This window comes from Rhinoraja longicauda, chromosome 14 (genome assembly GCF_053455715.1).
Source record: "Rhinoraja longicauda isolate Sanriku21f chromosome 14, sRhiLon1.1, whole genome shotgun sequence".
Taxonomy (NCBI): Eukaryota; Metazoa; Chordata; class Chondrichthyes; order Rajiformes; family Arhynchobatidae; genus Rhinoraja; species Rhinoraja longicauda.
In genome coordinates, this window is record NC_135966.1 from 27,756,191 (window position 1) to 27,772,096 (window position 15,906).

The 15,906-nt window shown below is 46.3% G+C and overlaps 1 protein-coding gene across 2 annotated transcripts in view; it reads left to right on the plus strand.

The window, feature by feature from the left end:
• Positions 1 to 15,906, plus strand: part of ctnna1 (catenin (cadherin-associated protein), alpha 1) — a 366,450-nt gene that overhangs the window by 203,132 nt on the left and 147,412 nt on the right. The window contains exon 1 of one of the 2 annotated variants that reach the window (XM_078411617.1): positions 11,332 to 11,350. The exons of the other annotated variant lie outside the window; for it this stretch is intronic. The gene's annotated coding sequence lies outside the window, so the exon portion shown is untranslated. Of the gene's footprint in view, positions 1 to 11,331; positions 11,351 to 15,906 lie in introns of those variants that run through there. 2 annotated transcript variants of the gene reach the window in all.

The following is a 15,906-nucleotide window of genomic DNA, read 5'->3' on the forward strand; positions in this document are numbered from 1 at the left end:
GGAAAATCTGCTGGTGAATGGGCTGTAAATTTTGCTCCATCTCAGCCGACATTACAGCAATATCTAAAATCCACCAACCCCATTCTTGTTTCTCCCCCCACGCCCAACAACCAAACTCATTTCTTTGCCCTAAAAAAATAGGTTAATTGGTGATAGGCACATACAAATGTCACATGTCATCCCATTTTTGATGTTCAACAACACAAGGAAATTCAGTATATCACTAGCTAAGAAGCATTCCTTTTCAAAGGCAGGCTATTTTTGAAATATTCATATCCAGCTGTCATCAACCTGATATTTTAACTTTGTTTTGTTCTCCGTCAGTGCTGCCTGACTTGCTGAGTATTTCCAGCACTTTTGTTTTTTATCCAAGTTAAAGATTATCCATTTTCCAACCACCCCTATCACTCCCTACAAGCACCAAGCCAACCCATTGCAATCTGAGCCTAAAGTTTAAGTCGTGACTTTATTACAATGGAGTCCACCATGTCCATCTAACTATCCTCAATCTCTGCACTTGGAATATCATTGCAAAGAGAATGTAATGGGCTGATGAATATTGTGCCCTAGTTCCCACTCCACCTCTATGGAAACTCCATCTCATCCTTCCATGCTTTTCCCCAGTAAGCCAGGTACAAACATATTAATTTTACTTGCCAACTTCAAAGAGCCAATTCAACCAAAGTGATAATTGAAAGGACAAAATTAAGGATTCTTGTGAGTTAGCTGATCCCAGATATAATTGCAGTACAATTAACATTTGCTTCATCCCTGGACTATTTTGAAAAGACTAAGCAGTTAGTATTCTTCAGGAAAAAAAATACAATAATGTTTGTCTTCTTTGATTGCTATTCATGAAATTGTAATTGATTTCAATATTTAATCCTGGGTGGATCTCGAGATTTTGCTTACCTTCATAGCTCAGGGCATCAAATGTAAGAGCTGGGACATTATTTTGCAACTTTACAAAACACATGTTAGACAGCACATGGAGTAAGGTGTGCAGTTCTGGTCCGCATATTAGAGGAAGGATGTGGTTGTACTGGAGAAGTACAAAGAAGATTCACCAGTATATTGCTTGGGGATCAGAGGACTTTTAATATTGGGAGAGATTGGATAGGATGGATTTGTTTTCCCTGGAGTGCAGGAGGCTGAGGGGTGATCTAATGGGGGATTTATAATGTTACAAAAGTAATTAATAGTGCAGCTAACCAGAATATTTTTGCCACTAGTAGGGATATCAAAAACTTGATGATATTGGTTTAAAATGAGAGAATGGAGTTTTAAAGGCTTTTTGAGGACAACGTTTCTTTTTGCACTGAGAGTGGTTGATACCTGGAACTTGCTGCTCGAGGTGGTGGAGTTAGATATAATCACTATGTTTAGGAGACGATTAGACGGGGATGGAAGGGCCATTACTGTGCTGTGCAATTATATGACTCCATGGACAGATTTTCTTTGAATCATTGCGAGTTGCACATGAATTGAATCTTCATTCCCTTAAATATTGTGTGGATTCTCTCAACATTATTTTATTCTCTGACTTGACTTTATTCTCTGACTGTGTTTCAATAAAACTATTCAGTTAAGATTCTCTATTGATAGTCTCTTACTGATCATTAACAGTCAAGAGTAATAAACTGCTGGTTACTGATGCATAGTGTAACCATCTGATTGTCTTCTCTACATACTGTGAGTTATTGGGACCTCTATTAGATAAATGGGATTGTTGTAGCGACCATAGAGAATGGTCCAGGTCGTCGAACCCTCGGATTGGCCAGCGAGGTCACGTGTGAACGCGACCATGGGGATTGGTCCAGGGAGCGACATCGCTGATTGGCCAGCGATGTCATGTGCGCTTTTGGCGCCCGAAATAGTCAGTTCGGCGAAGTCTTCGAAGAAGACAGTAAGTTTTTGATGGTTGTCCTTTACCTTGTTGTTTAACTCTGTATTCGAATATTGCGGCTGCAATAAACTTCTTCTACAACCAACAAGTTTTCGGACTCGCCATATTGGTGACCCCGACGTGATCTGGACGATCACCGACTAAGCAGGAACCCGACGCCTCGTTGACGATGACCGCGCCGGGCACACCGGAGTTAAGCGCGGCAAGCGTTCACCTTCCGTTGTTTTGGACGCACGCACCGCAAGCTTGGTTTATCCACACCGAAGCACAATTTCATATAAAGAAGATATCGGACGAATCCACGATGTACTACTACCTCGTCAGCGCTCTATCGCCGGACACGACCAAGCGCATGATGCGGTTCATCGTGAATCCACCTGCGGAAAGTAAGTACGAGGCCATGAAGAAAGTATTACTGCGAATCTTCGGGTTTAATAAGCATGGTGGTGCGGCAAGACTTCTGCACCTACCGGATCATGGAGACCAACTGCCTTCCGTCCTCATGTCCGAAATGATGATGCTAGCCGGTGAGCATACGGATTGCCCTATGTTCGAACAGGCATTCCGCGAGAGACTTCCTGAGGATGTCCGACTGCTGCTCACGGATTGTTCTTTTAAGGACCCCGAAGCATATGCAGCGAAAGCGGACGCCCTCATAGCGGCAAAAAACAAGGCAAGCGGTTCGATCAACAAGGTCTCGACATCAGTGACCACGCCACAGCGACGGCAAGATGGCGCCACGTCTCCCGCCAATTCTCCGAAAGCCCGCCAAAAAGATCCGCACAAGCGCGGCTGGTGCTATTATCACCTACGATGGGGTAGCGAATCCCGCAACTGCCGCTTGCCTTGTACCTTCGCGGGAAATGCCTCGGCCGATCGTACATAGGGGCAGTTACGATTGGCCAGAACCGGCGCCTCTATGTCCATGATCGATTCACGGACACAGAATTTTTGGTGGACACGGGAGCCATCGTCAGCATAGTGCCGCCGACCGACCTCGAAACCAGATCGGGTAAGACAGGTCCCACCCTCATCGCGGTTAATGGCAGCCCAATTCGCACTTTCGGTATACGGACGATGTCCCTTGTGTTAGGCCTCCGCACGTACGAATGGCCATTCATCATAGCCGACGTCAAACAAGCGATCCTGGGCGCAGATTTTCTCTGGGCTTTTTCACTGGTCCCTGATGTCCGCGGTAACGACCTCCGACCCTCCGCCGAAGATGAGCACGTCGCTCCGACAATCGCCTCCTCGCCCAGCCCTACTGTCCAGGCCGTCGTCGCGGCCCCCGACTCGTATGCTGAGATTCTGGCAGAGTTTCCAGAGCTGCTCATTCAACGTTTTGACACGCCTTCGGCCAAGCACGGCATGGTCCATCACATCCGCACCGAAGGCCCTCCCGTTTTCGCTCGGGCCAGGAGACTACCGCCAGACAAACTGGTGGTGGCACGGGCGGAGTTCAGGAAGATGGAAGAAATGGGAATTGTCCGTCAGTCTGACAGCCCGTGGGCCTCGCCGTTACATATGGTCTCCAAAACATCTGGGGGGTGGAGACCATGTGGCGATTATCGGCGTCTCAATGCTGTCACCACGGCTGATCGCTACCCCATACCGCACCTACAGGACTTTTCATCTGGGCTGGAAGGAGCGGTGGTGTTTTCCAAAATCGATTTGGTGCGAGGATACCACCAGATCCCGGTGCGACCGGAGGACATACAGAAAACTGCAACGATTACTCCGTTCGGGTTGTTTGAATGGTTGCGTATGCCTTTCGGTTTAAAGAACGCGGCACAGGCTTTCCAACGACTGATGGACCGTGTGGGTCGGGGTTTACCCTTTTTGTTTATTTATTTAGACGACATCCTGGTCGCCAGCCCCTCAGTGCAGGAACACCAGGCCCACTTGCGGACCGTGTTCCAGCTGCTCCAAGACCACGGGCTCATTATCCAACCCTCCAAATGTCAATTCGGCCTTCCTGCTCTTGATTTTCTAGGGCACAGAATTACCTGCTGCTGGCGCCTCCCCTTTGCCCGAGAAGGTGGAGGCTATCCGGGCATTTCCCAGGCCCACCACAGTAAAAGGGCTACAGGAGTTCGTAGGCATGGTTAATTTCTACCATAGGTTCGTTCCGGCAGCTGCGCGAGTCATGCGCCCACTTTTCCAATGCCTTGCAGGGAATCCGGTAGAGTTGATATGGTCCCCGACCGCAGAGTCGGCTTTTACAGCAGCTAAGGCAGCCTTGGCAGACGCCACCATGTTGGTCCATCCGAGCCCCTCCGCCCCCACGGCCCTGACGGTTGACGCCTCTGACGTGGCGGTGGGCGGGGTTCTGGAGCAGCAGGTCGGTGGCCGTTGGCAGCCTTTAGCGTTTTTCAGCCGGCAACTAAATTCGGCCGAGCTGAAGTATAGCGCATTTGACCGAGAGCTTCTGGCTCTCTATTTAGCTGTTCGTCATTTCAGGTACTTCCTCGAAGGCCGCCCATTTGTGGCCTTTACGGACCACAAACCATTAACATTTGCTTTTTTGAAATTGTCTGACCCATGGTCGGCCCGCCAGCAGCGGCACCTGACTGCTATCTCCGAATTTACCACCGATGTCCGTCATGTCGCGGGTAAGCTTAATGCCGTTGCTGACGCCCTGTCTAGACCCGCTTTTCCCCCTATTTCGGCGGTGGACTGCGAAGTGGATCCCCAGGAGCTTGCGGAGGCACAGCTTCTAGCGGATACCGTTTCGGCATACCGGTCCACCACTTCGGGATTGAAGTTGGCCCAGGTAGCTTGTGGGTCGGAAGGCACAAAAGTCTGGTGCGATGTTTCTCTTCCCCGTCCCAGGCCGGTAGTACCGCCCTCCCTTCAGCGCCGGGTTTTCGATGCCATTCATGGGCTGGCGCACCCGTCCATCCGCTCCACCTCTGCCTTGGTAGCAGCGAGGTTTGTCTGGCATGGCCTACGGAAACAGGTAGCGGGTTGGGCACGTTCCTGCGTTCCCTGTCAGACCGCTAAAGTCCAGCGCCACGTCCAGCCCCCCGTACAGGATTTCGAGGTCCCAGCAGTTCGTTTTTTCCACATCCACGTGGATTTGGTCGGGCCTTTGCCTTCCTCCCGGGGCTACACCCACCTCCTCACGGTGGTGGATCGGTTCACCCGGTGGCCAGAGGCTTTCCCATTGTCTGATATTTCGTCAGCGTCTTGTGCTAGGACTTTGGCCCTTCATTGGGTAGTTCGTTTCGGGGTCCCGGCAGTTATTACCACTGACAGAGGGCCACAGTTCACTTCGTCCCTCTGAGCCGCGCTCGCAGAACTGTACGGTTCCAAGTTACAACCCACTACTGCATATCACCCCCAGGCAAATGGACTCGTAGAAAGGTTCCACCGTCAACTTAAGGCATCCCTCAGTGCAAGGCTTGAAGGCCCGGACTGGGTAGACCAGCTCCCTTGGGTTCTTTTGGGCATCCGGACTGCTCCTAAGCTAGATCTCGGTGCGTCGTCCGCGGAGCTAGTATATGGCTCGACACTTCGAGTACCCGGAGATTTGTTTCCGGACCTTTCAGACCAGCTGCCTACAGTCCCATCGGTGTTAGCATCTCCCTGGGAACGGGTGGGCTCCCTGGCCCCAGTTCCAACTTCACGTCATGGGTGTCCCATGGTACATGAACCGCCTTCCCTGAAGGACTGTGAGTTTGTTTTTCTGCGAAAAGATGCCCATCGCGCCCCGTTGCAGAGGGTCTATCAAGGGCCGTTCCGGGTTTTGCGTAAGGGAACGGCTACCTTCACCTTAGACATGTGCGGCAAGAGTGAGCTCGTCTCGGTGTCCCGGCTCAAACCTGCACATTTGGATCCGGATCAACCAGTCCTGGTCGGTCAAACCCCTAGGAGAGGCCGACCTCCGTTAGTTCCGCTCAGTCCAGGACCCCCCATTCCGACAGTTCCTCCAGGACCCCCTGTTCCGACAGTTCCTCCAGGACCCCCCGTTCCGGTAGTTCCTCCAGGACCTCCCGTTCCGGCTGTTCCGCCAAGTCCGGAACCCCCGGCTCCTGTGGTTCAGGCTGTCCCTCTCCGTACTCGTTATGGTCGCGAAATCCGGCTCCCTGCTAGGTTCCGCACCTCGGGTTCTGGGGGGGGTCATGTAGCGACCATAGAGAATGGTCCAGGTCGTCGAACCCTCGGATTGGCCAGCGAGGTCACGTGTGAACGCGACCATGGGGATTGGTCCAGGGAGCGACATCGCTGATTGGCCAGCGATGTCATGTGCGCTTTTGGCGCCCGAAACAGTCAGTTCGGCGAAGTCTTCGAAGAAGACAGTAAGTTTTTGATGGTTGTCCTTTACCTTGTTGTTTAACTCTGTATTCGAATATTGCGGCTGCAATAAACTTCTTCTACAACCAACAAGTTTTCGGACTCGCCATATTGTCGTCTAAATTCTCTCATCATTAATAACAATAGGTACAGGCGATAGATTGTACGTTGATTTGTTCTTTCTGTACAGGATTTTCTCAGACTATTGCCTGTGCTGACACCCTGTATTTCATTATTGTCTCATTAGCATCTACTTTTACATAGCTCCACTATACCTTTTGACAGAAAAATCACTCCTGCCTTACACACTAATAACTGTACCAGACCTTTCCTTTTGTTTATTCCTTCCCTCCCAAATCCTTCATTATAAGAAGAAGGATCCTGACCCGCAACATTGCCAGTCCTTTTCCTCCAAGGATGCTGTCTGATCTACATATGTTCTCTCGCACTTTGTGCTTTGCCTTCGTGGTATTAGTTTGAAATCTGTTACAACGGTAACTTTTTTAGTTCATAAGGTCATAAGGTCATAAGTGATAGGAATAGAATTAGGTCATTCAGCCCATCAAGTCTACTCTGCCATTCAATCATGGCTGACCTATCGCTCCGTCCTAATCCCCTTTCTCCTGCCTTGTGCCCAAAATCTCTGACACCTGTACTAATCAAGAATCTATCTACAGTATCTCTTCCCCTTGATCATGACCCGACTGACAAACAAAGGGCGACATCCCCCAAACCATTACAGATCTCATCACCTCTGGCAATCTCTCACAACCTCCAACCTTTAGGCAGAACCTATCCTCACCCTCAACAACTTCTCCTTTAACTCCATTCATTTTCTTCAAGTTAAATGTGTATCCAAGGGCACTCGCATGAGGCATAGCTATGCCTGACTTTTTGTTGGTTATGTCAAGCAGTCCTTATTGCAAATGTAGAAAAGCACCATCCCCCAATTCTTTCTCCGCTGTATCGCCAACTGCATTGGGACTGCCTCCTGCACCCAAGCAGAACTCATTGATTTCATCAACTTTACCGCCAACTTTCACCCTGCCCTCAAATAATTTGGAACATCTCTGATATCCCTCTCCTCTTTCTCAAACTGTCTTCATCAATAGCCTATTGACTGATTTCAACTATAAAACCATTGACTCCCACAGTTATCACTTCCCTCCTTGCTTCTTGCAAGGATGCCAGTCCATACTCTCAATTTTTCCATCTCCACCATACTTTTTCCTAAGACATGTCTTTCCATTCCAAGACATCGAAATGTCTTCTTTCGGTAGTAAAGGTGGTGGCTTACCCCCGCTTTTGAGGATGGAGTCCTCACATGTGTTTCCTGTGTGGTCCACATTACTCCTCTCGCACCCTCACCCTGCAAATGGAACAAGAGTAGAGAATGCATGGTCTTCAGCTTTCAACCCACCAGCCTTCACATAGAGCATTCACTGACATTTCCACCACTTTCATCGTGATCTCATCACCAATCATATCATCCTGTCTCCACTCCGTTTTGCTTTCCACAAACATCTGTTTATCTGCAAATCCATCAGACCTTCCCGCCCAGCCAGCCCCCTCCATGGTATTTTCCCCTGCAACCGCAGAAGATTTAACATCTGTTCCTACACCTCCTCTCTCACTTCCATCCATGGACCCCAGAAGCCTTCTTTGATTAGCATTGCTTTAAATACAAATACACCTGCTCAGGGAAAAGTCTTGAAGTTCCAAGTTAGAAAAGACCTGCATAGTTTTCCCTCGGTATTTTTCACAAAGAGGGTAAGAAAAACTGATCTGATTCATCTTGCTTCCCACTATTAAAAAAGTAGTAATTTAACATTAATGGAATGGTCTAAGCAGTTTCAACCACCATCTTATAATTAGAATCATGCAATGTTTCAGGTTCCGGATATAGTTAATTTTGAGCTACATTGTTGTGGATTAAATATTTTGTAGTTTTTCAAAGTTTAAGGAAGGGTCCTGACCCAAAATGTCATCTATCCATGTCCTCCAGAGATGCTGCCTGATCCCTGCTGAGTTAGTCCACCATTTTGTGGTTAAAAAATAATAATATTTGTTCATCTTGTATTAGATAGATGGCCATGCATTTTCTGTATTTATATTGGGAGATGGAATTTAATCCTGATAAGTACGTTAATACTTTTTGGATAAGAATATAGGACTATGGCTTGATTGGCCTCATGTATAATATGTTTTGACTGTTTAGCCTGCAAACAAAGCTTTTCACTCTATCTTGGTTCACATAACAATAATAAACCAATACCAATACCAATGAACTAATTTCAGTGAATGTATAATGTTGGTTTTGATACTCCTGGCAATGGAGAGAATAATTAGATTGTTCATCTTTGCTTGCTCTTCATTGATTTGTAGCAGTGCACAAATATGCAGGAATTAAAGGAAGTTTCCTCTCCAGTCGAACAAACTGCTAAAATAATAATTGGAATAGTATATGTATTCATATAATGCACGTAATCAGTATTACAGTCGCAGAGGTGCTGAAGGTCCTGACACGTGTGAAGATAGGTACATCTCCCGGGCCTGATCAGATATATCCGAGGGCACTGTGGGAAGCTAGAGAGGAAATTGCAGTAGGCCTAGCTGAAATTTATGAGTTCTCATTAAATACAGGCGAGGTAGCGGAAGACAGGAGGGTCGCAAATGTTGTGCCTCTATTCAAGAAGGACTGCAGGGAAAAGCCTAAGATCTACAGGCCAGTGATCTTAACATCTGTTGTCAGAAAATTACTAGATAGTATTCTGAAGGAAAGGATATACATGCATTTAGATGGACAGGGCTGATTAAAGATCGTCAACAGGGATTTGTACTTGGGAGATTGTGTCTCACGAATCTGATTGAGTTTTTTGAAGATGTGACCAAAAAGGTCGATGAAGGCAAAGCTATAGACGTGCACATAGATCTGTTCGACAGGCTCATCGACATGTGGTAGGCTGCTCTGGAAGGTTAGATCCCATGGGACACATGGAGAGAGAGATAGCTGAATGGATAGAAAATTGGCTTCATGGAAAGAAGCAGAGCGTGATGGTGAAACGTTGCTTTTCGGACTGGAGGCTTGTAACTGGTGGTGTGCCTCAGGGTTCAGTGCAGAGCCCATTGGAGTTTGTCATTTACATCAATGATTTGGATGAAAAGGTACATGGTATGATTAGCAAGTTTGCAGATGACAGAAATGTGGGTGGTATTGTAGATAGTGAAGATGTTGTCAAAATTTGCAGCCGGGTCTTGATGGAATTTAAAATAGAGAAATGTGAGGTGTTGCATTTTTGGAAGACTAACGTGGGCAGGACATATACAGTAAATGGTAGGGCTCGGGAAGGTGTTGTAGAACAGAGGGATCTAAGAGTACAGGTACATAGATAATTTTAAATGGCATCACAGGTAGATAAGGTGGTCAAAAAGGCTTTTTGGCACATTGGCCTTCATCAGTCAGAGAATTGAATATTGAAGTTGGGAGGTCATGTTGCAGTTGTATAAGACATTGTTGAAGCCACATTTATAGTACTGTGTTCAGTTCTGGGCGCCATGTTATAGGAAAGATGTTATCAAGCTGGAAAGGGATCAGAAAAGATTTACAAGAAAGTTGCCAGGACTCGAGGGACTGAGCAATAGGGAGAGGTTGAGCAGGCTAGGGCTCTATTCCTTGGAGGATGAGGGGTGATTTTATAGTGGTACAAAATCATGACTGGAATAGATCGGGAAGACGCAGAGTCTCTTGCCCAGAGTACGAGAATCAAGAACCAGAGGACATAGGTTTAAGGTGTGGTGGGAAGGATTTAATAGGAACCTGAGGGGTAACTTTTGACACAAAGTGGTGGATGTATGGAACGAGCTGCTCGAGGAGATAGTTGAGGCAGGCACTATTGCTATGTTTAAGAACCATTTAGATAGGTACATGGGTAGGGCAGGTTTAGAGGCGTAAGGGGCAAACGTAGGCAGGTGGGACGAGTGTAGTTGGCGGGTGTGGGCAGTTTGGGCCGAAGGGCCTGTTTCCATGCTGTGATGCTCTATGACTCTATGACTCCATGACATTAATTAAAAACTACATGCTGAGGTATAGAAGCTGATATCTTGTCACACAGTTAAAGCAGTAAAATAATTCACCAGAAAGGAAGGCTGGTAATTAATCACATGACTGTTCAATATTTTGTAATAGTGATGATATATAAACAAGAGTGAAGCATCCATTACAATTGTCCTGTAATTACAACAAAAAAATGCATGACATTCATTATACTGAAGCTGAAATGCACAATTTAGATAAAGAGTAAGATTTACAGAGTGATGACTACCCTCACAAGTTGGTTTTATAGACAGACTCGGATTCTAATTTTGAGTGGTGGCAGTATTTATGGGATCATTGTTCTCATTGTCAGAGAGATTCTGTTTCTCTGTGCCATTGTGGTCAAATATTACCTTCTCCTGCAGCATAAACGTTTAGCAGGATATATCTGAATTGCCAGACAGTTGCCATAAACTCCCATTAATTGGACATTTTAAAACTTCCTCTTGATTTTATTACTTCATTTTCTTGCTCATTTACAATCTCAGTGGTGGGTCAGGGAGAGGAGAAGGAAGATTTGCTTTGAAATTCACTGTGTGTGGATTGTACCATCTGCTTGAGCTGAGTAAAGAAGTGCAGTAAAGAGTGCAGTTCCTGTTTTATGGGAACTTATGCAGTCGGCTTGGCAACAGCAGCAGCTGTTCTGTTGTCATGGGAGCACCCATAAATTGAGTTAATGCCTCCGCAATGGTGGCCTGATTGTATGTAACTTCATAAGATTAAAATGTTACCCCTTTGTCGGGTAGCATTACAATAGGGAGAATGTGACTGTCATTATTATCACAAAAAGAAATGAAAGATACAAAATACAAATAAAAGAACTGCAATAAGAGACACAAAAAAAGATGAGATAAAGGTGGGTTATAAATAGATTTATTGAGACAGACCTGAGATATTAAGTGCCACACTACGCTGTAAGTGACAGATGTATTGATACAAACCCCAGAGGAGAGATATTTGTGCTCTGTATGAGGGAGAAACTTATTTTTGGTCGATGGAACAAAATGCATATGTCACCTCGTGACATTTGGACAGTTGACTCGCCTGTGCATAAGGTAAACGCATCCACCACCTGATATTTGTGCATTGATAGTGTTGGTGATGAGAGATAAATTTCTCTCCGTTCTTTTTTCCTGTTGTTTAAAGCCCGGTGTTGAGATGTATCTGCTATATTAGATCTGTTGACATGACGGGTAAAACCAGATCCAACACTGTAGGTATCCAACAAAGGAAAATACAGATAATCAACTTGTTCAATAAACATAATGTGACACTGAATCTTGTGGATCAGAAAATCTCATATTAAAATGCCAATTGAATGAATTGATTTGAGGCAGAAGACAAACAGAAAGATTGTATACTTGGTTTTGGAATCTTAGGCTGTAGAAGGATAACTCGTTGAGAATTTCTTCCTTTAACAGCCTCCCATGAATTTCTGCTGTTATTTATTCTGGTAGGAAATGATGGATACTGTATGGTGTCCTCAGGATTCCAGAGTAAAATAAGAGACAAATGGTCTCAGGGCCGGATTAAGCTCGTGCGGGGCCCATAGCATATGTTATAAACGGGTCTTAAATACGGGACAAGGTGACGTCACCGCCCCTGCCCCACGTGACCTCACCCAGCCAGCGGCCACATGCTCCCGCTCCGCCAATGGTGGGCGCCCAGGCCAGGAAGTGGGTTGCTACACAACCTCCGTTAGGCGGCGCCCGGGCCTACAGTGTCTGGATGTAGACACAAAATGCTGGAGTAACTCAGCGGGTCAGGCAGCATCTCAGGAGAGAGGGAAAGGGTGACGTTTCGGGTCGAGACCCTTCCGAAGGGAGAAGGTCTCGACCCGAAACGTCACCCATTCCTTCTCTCTAGAGATGGTGCCTGGCCTGCTGAGTTACTCCAGCATTTTGTATCTTCCTTCAATTTAAACCAGCATCTGCATTTTTTATTTTCCTATCCTTCCGAAGGGTCTCGAACCGAAATATCACCCATCTGTTGGACCTCCATGAGGTGCTTGTCGCTTGGGGGGGGGGGGTTTGCCGGCTCCGTAGCGGCGGGAGAGCCAGGCCTGGTGCTGGGGGATGCAGCTGGAGCCAGCTGGACGTGACCAGCTAACCGAGAGCCTGAGGTGGGCCAGGAGGAAAGGCGGCAGCAGCAGCAGCGGCGGTGAGGCCGGGCGCTGGTGGAGGCCGAGGTTCCCGAGTCCCCCCTCCTCCCCGGCCGGCTCAACCCTTCCCCACACCGTCCAACGTCCAGCGGCAACATGCTCTGGCCCCCCGAGGGCCGTTAGTGGGAGAGCCACCGCCGTCTATCCACCGCACTGAACATCCCAGCACCAGGACGGGACAGGACTCTTCCTCCCCCCCCCTGCCCCCCCACCCTCACCCCCGCTCTACCAATGGCGGCTGCCCAGGCCGGGAGGCGGGTTGCTACACACTTGTGTTAGGCGGTGTCTGGGCCTACAGCTCCCCCCCCCCCCCCCCCCCCCCCCGAGCCTAATACGGGACAAGGACGGTTAAGGGAGATAAGAGAACCGTGTTAACCTTTCAATGGGAAGAAGTGACAAGGGAGGGACTTGTTGTGAGGAATTTTGCAGGAGGCGCCGCAAGATGAACATCAAACGGCAACAGGTCTGATGAGCCAGTTGATAAAACTTCAGAGCTGCTACTTGCTGTGACAATTCGCCAGGTGTTTGCTCCTGCGGGGGCTGGCACTCGGGAGATTTAAGGGGGGTCCGTCTCTCGTCTCTGTCCCTCTGGATGTGTGTGGGGGGGGGGGGGGAGGGTCTGTGTCTCGGGGTTGGCGGTTGGGCGGTGAGGTGCCGGGTGCCAATTGGTCTGCGCAGCCCCGTTGCCAACACATTCTAACCGCGGCGTTGGCAACACATTCTAACCGCGGCGGTTGGGGAACGGCACGCGCAATACAGCGTCCCTCAGTGGGATGCCGATTTCAAGCATTTAGCGTGGGGCCATCAAAAGCGCGAGGCCCATAGCAAATGCTACTTTTGCTGCTATGTTAATCCGGCCCTGAATGGCCTCGATTTCCACTTATGAGCAGGATTCATTGTTTCCCGGGATCAAATAGCTGGAGAGGGAAGAACTATAGTGCTTCCTTTGACAGAACAGTGAATTGTTGCTGGCTTTAATGGTCACTTGAGCAAGTGTAAAATATTTTGACAGCTTTAAGAACTGTTAGTTCCGTGTGGTAGGTCTTTTGATACATTGTTTTCCTTCAGCTACTGCTGTTAGTTATTCATCTTCAACAAAGGACGTTTGGTCAGACGTTCTATTTTGGTGACTTGTTTTACTAAACATTTAATGTGGAAGAAGCCACAGATATCATAAAGGACATAGAACTATGTTCAATATTGTCGGTAGAGACTGCTGGAGAATAATCTGTTAGTTGGTGTGATACTGACATTGGGAGTTCCATAATAGTACAAGGAGCAAAAAAACATGACTGATGTCTATTTGAGGAAATTTTCTCTCGTGAATTCATGGAGACACAAAAGACTGCAGATGCTGAAATATTGAGCAAAAACCAAAGTGCTGGAAGAACTCAGCTGGTAAGCAGCATCTGTGGAGGGAAATGGACATGATGTTTCGGGGCGGGACCATTCTTAAGACTGACCAGCGTTTCTGGTCGGACCCTTCTTGGGCTAATTGATGTTTTATTTGGACGGCCCACTTCATATTGGAGAAGGATGCCAATCCAAAAGGTTGTCCATCCATTTCCCTCCACAGATGCTGCCTGACCCACTGGGATTGGGGTCATGGAAATTGATGAGGTACACTTGCCTCTACTCCAGCTCATGCAGGAGAGCATTGTAGTATCCTTTGGCTCATTGAGGAAGTGTATATGATTTTGTTCATTATGAGAGTGATCAGCCATGATCGCATTGAATGGCGGTGCTGGCTCGAAGGGCTGAATGGCCTACTCCTGCACCTATTGTCTATTGTCTATTGTCTATTGTCGATTGAAAGGGCAATACTTACATCATGACATATCTACACTGGGGTTATAATATTCCATGCAGAATTTCTTCATTGTCTAGGGATCTTTATTTTTGTATGACGTGGTTTGGCTGATGGGCCTCCCAATCCCTCTGCCATACAGGGCCACTCTCCTGCCACATACCAAAACATCTGAGATCAGCTGGGATCTCTTGACACTTTCTATTACACATGCATGATGACCATTATTTATTTTGCTGGTGTCATGGGAAGAGTTATTTTAAGGGCTGATACCTTTCTCCAGTCACTGCACAGAAAAATCAGCCTGGCCCCATAATGCAGGTCATATTTTTGAGTCATAAACATGATAATGATTTTGCAATTTCACAATCCTTTTATGGGATACGGTTCAGGAAGCAAATGCATGATGTTTGACAGAAAGGTGAATTCTAATTTCTAGGCAATGGTACTTGACAAACCTCATGCACAATCTAGCATAATTTAGTAAACCTGGTGGAATGCATTTCTGGCATATTTGCATCATATCTATTTTAAGAATGACGTCATTCTTGAAATGCAGTCTTTATTTAGGGAGTGCTGTCAACTGCACAACCAGTTTCCATTTCATGGAAGCAATGGCAAATATAAAAATCACTGCATTTGGTATTGAATGATAAGGCCATTATTTAATGCATGCCACAACATCCATATTAACCACTGTAAATTAATTCAACATTATTTCTAATGCTATAACCTGTGAAGTGCAGGGAGATTCATTATTGTAGTTTTTATATTTGCCATTGCTTCCATGAAATGGAAACTGGTTGTGCAGTTGACAGCACTCCCTAAATAAAGACTGCATTTCAAGAATGACGTCATTCTTAAAATAGATATGATGCAAATATGCCAGAAATGCATTCCACCAGGTTTACTAAATTATGCTAGATTGTGCATGAGGTTTGTCAAGTACCATTGCCTAGAAATTAGAATTCATTATGAAACTTAAAACTGCAGCGACAAAGTTGGAAACCTGAATAGATTTTTAGTCTATTAGTTGTCCTTACAATTGTTTGTTAAATATTTATGAGATGTATTGGAAAAATATGAAAACTAATTAGAAATCCCTTCAAATATTAAAATAAGACATCTAAAAAAGAATTCATCTATGAGTTTTCTTTTCTGAAATTATGCCACATTCACAATGTGAAAGTCCTTCAGAATATCAATTCAGTAATAAACTGGCAAGGCACTAGTTCACAGCTAGGCTTTTCTCAGGCCCATTTATCTTGCTCACTTCTGGCTTTGCCGCTCTAATTCCCTTTGCATCATTTAACTCGTATCTATCACTGCTGTCTTGTGCGCAGTATTTCAGTTTCTGATCTTTTATTTGAATCCTGCTTTATTACATCCCTTTACATGTAAATCCACCATTCCTGGGATTGGAATTCTTGAATACACTTCACTGATTCTGGCCTTGTTATAGCAGTTAGATAAGTTGCATACACTTGCATTCTCCAAAGTGTAGACCATTGCTCTGCATATACAAGAATATATGTGGTTAAGGTAACAATACTATACATTGGAGACAGACTGAAGAAGAGTCCTGACCTGAAATGTTACTTGTTATTCCTTCCACAGATGCTGCCTGACCAGTTAAGTTACTT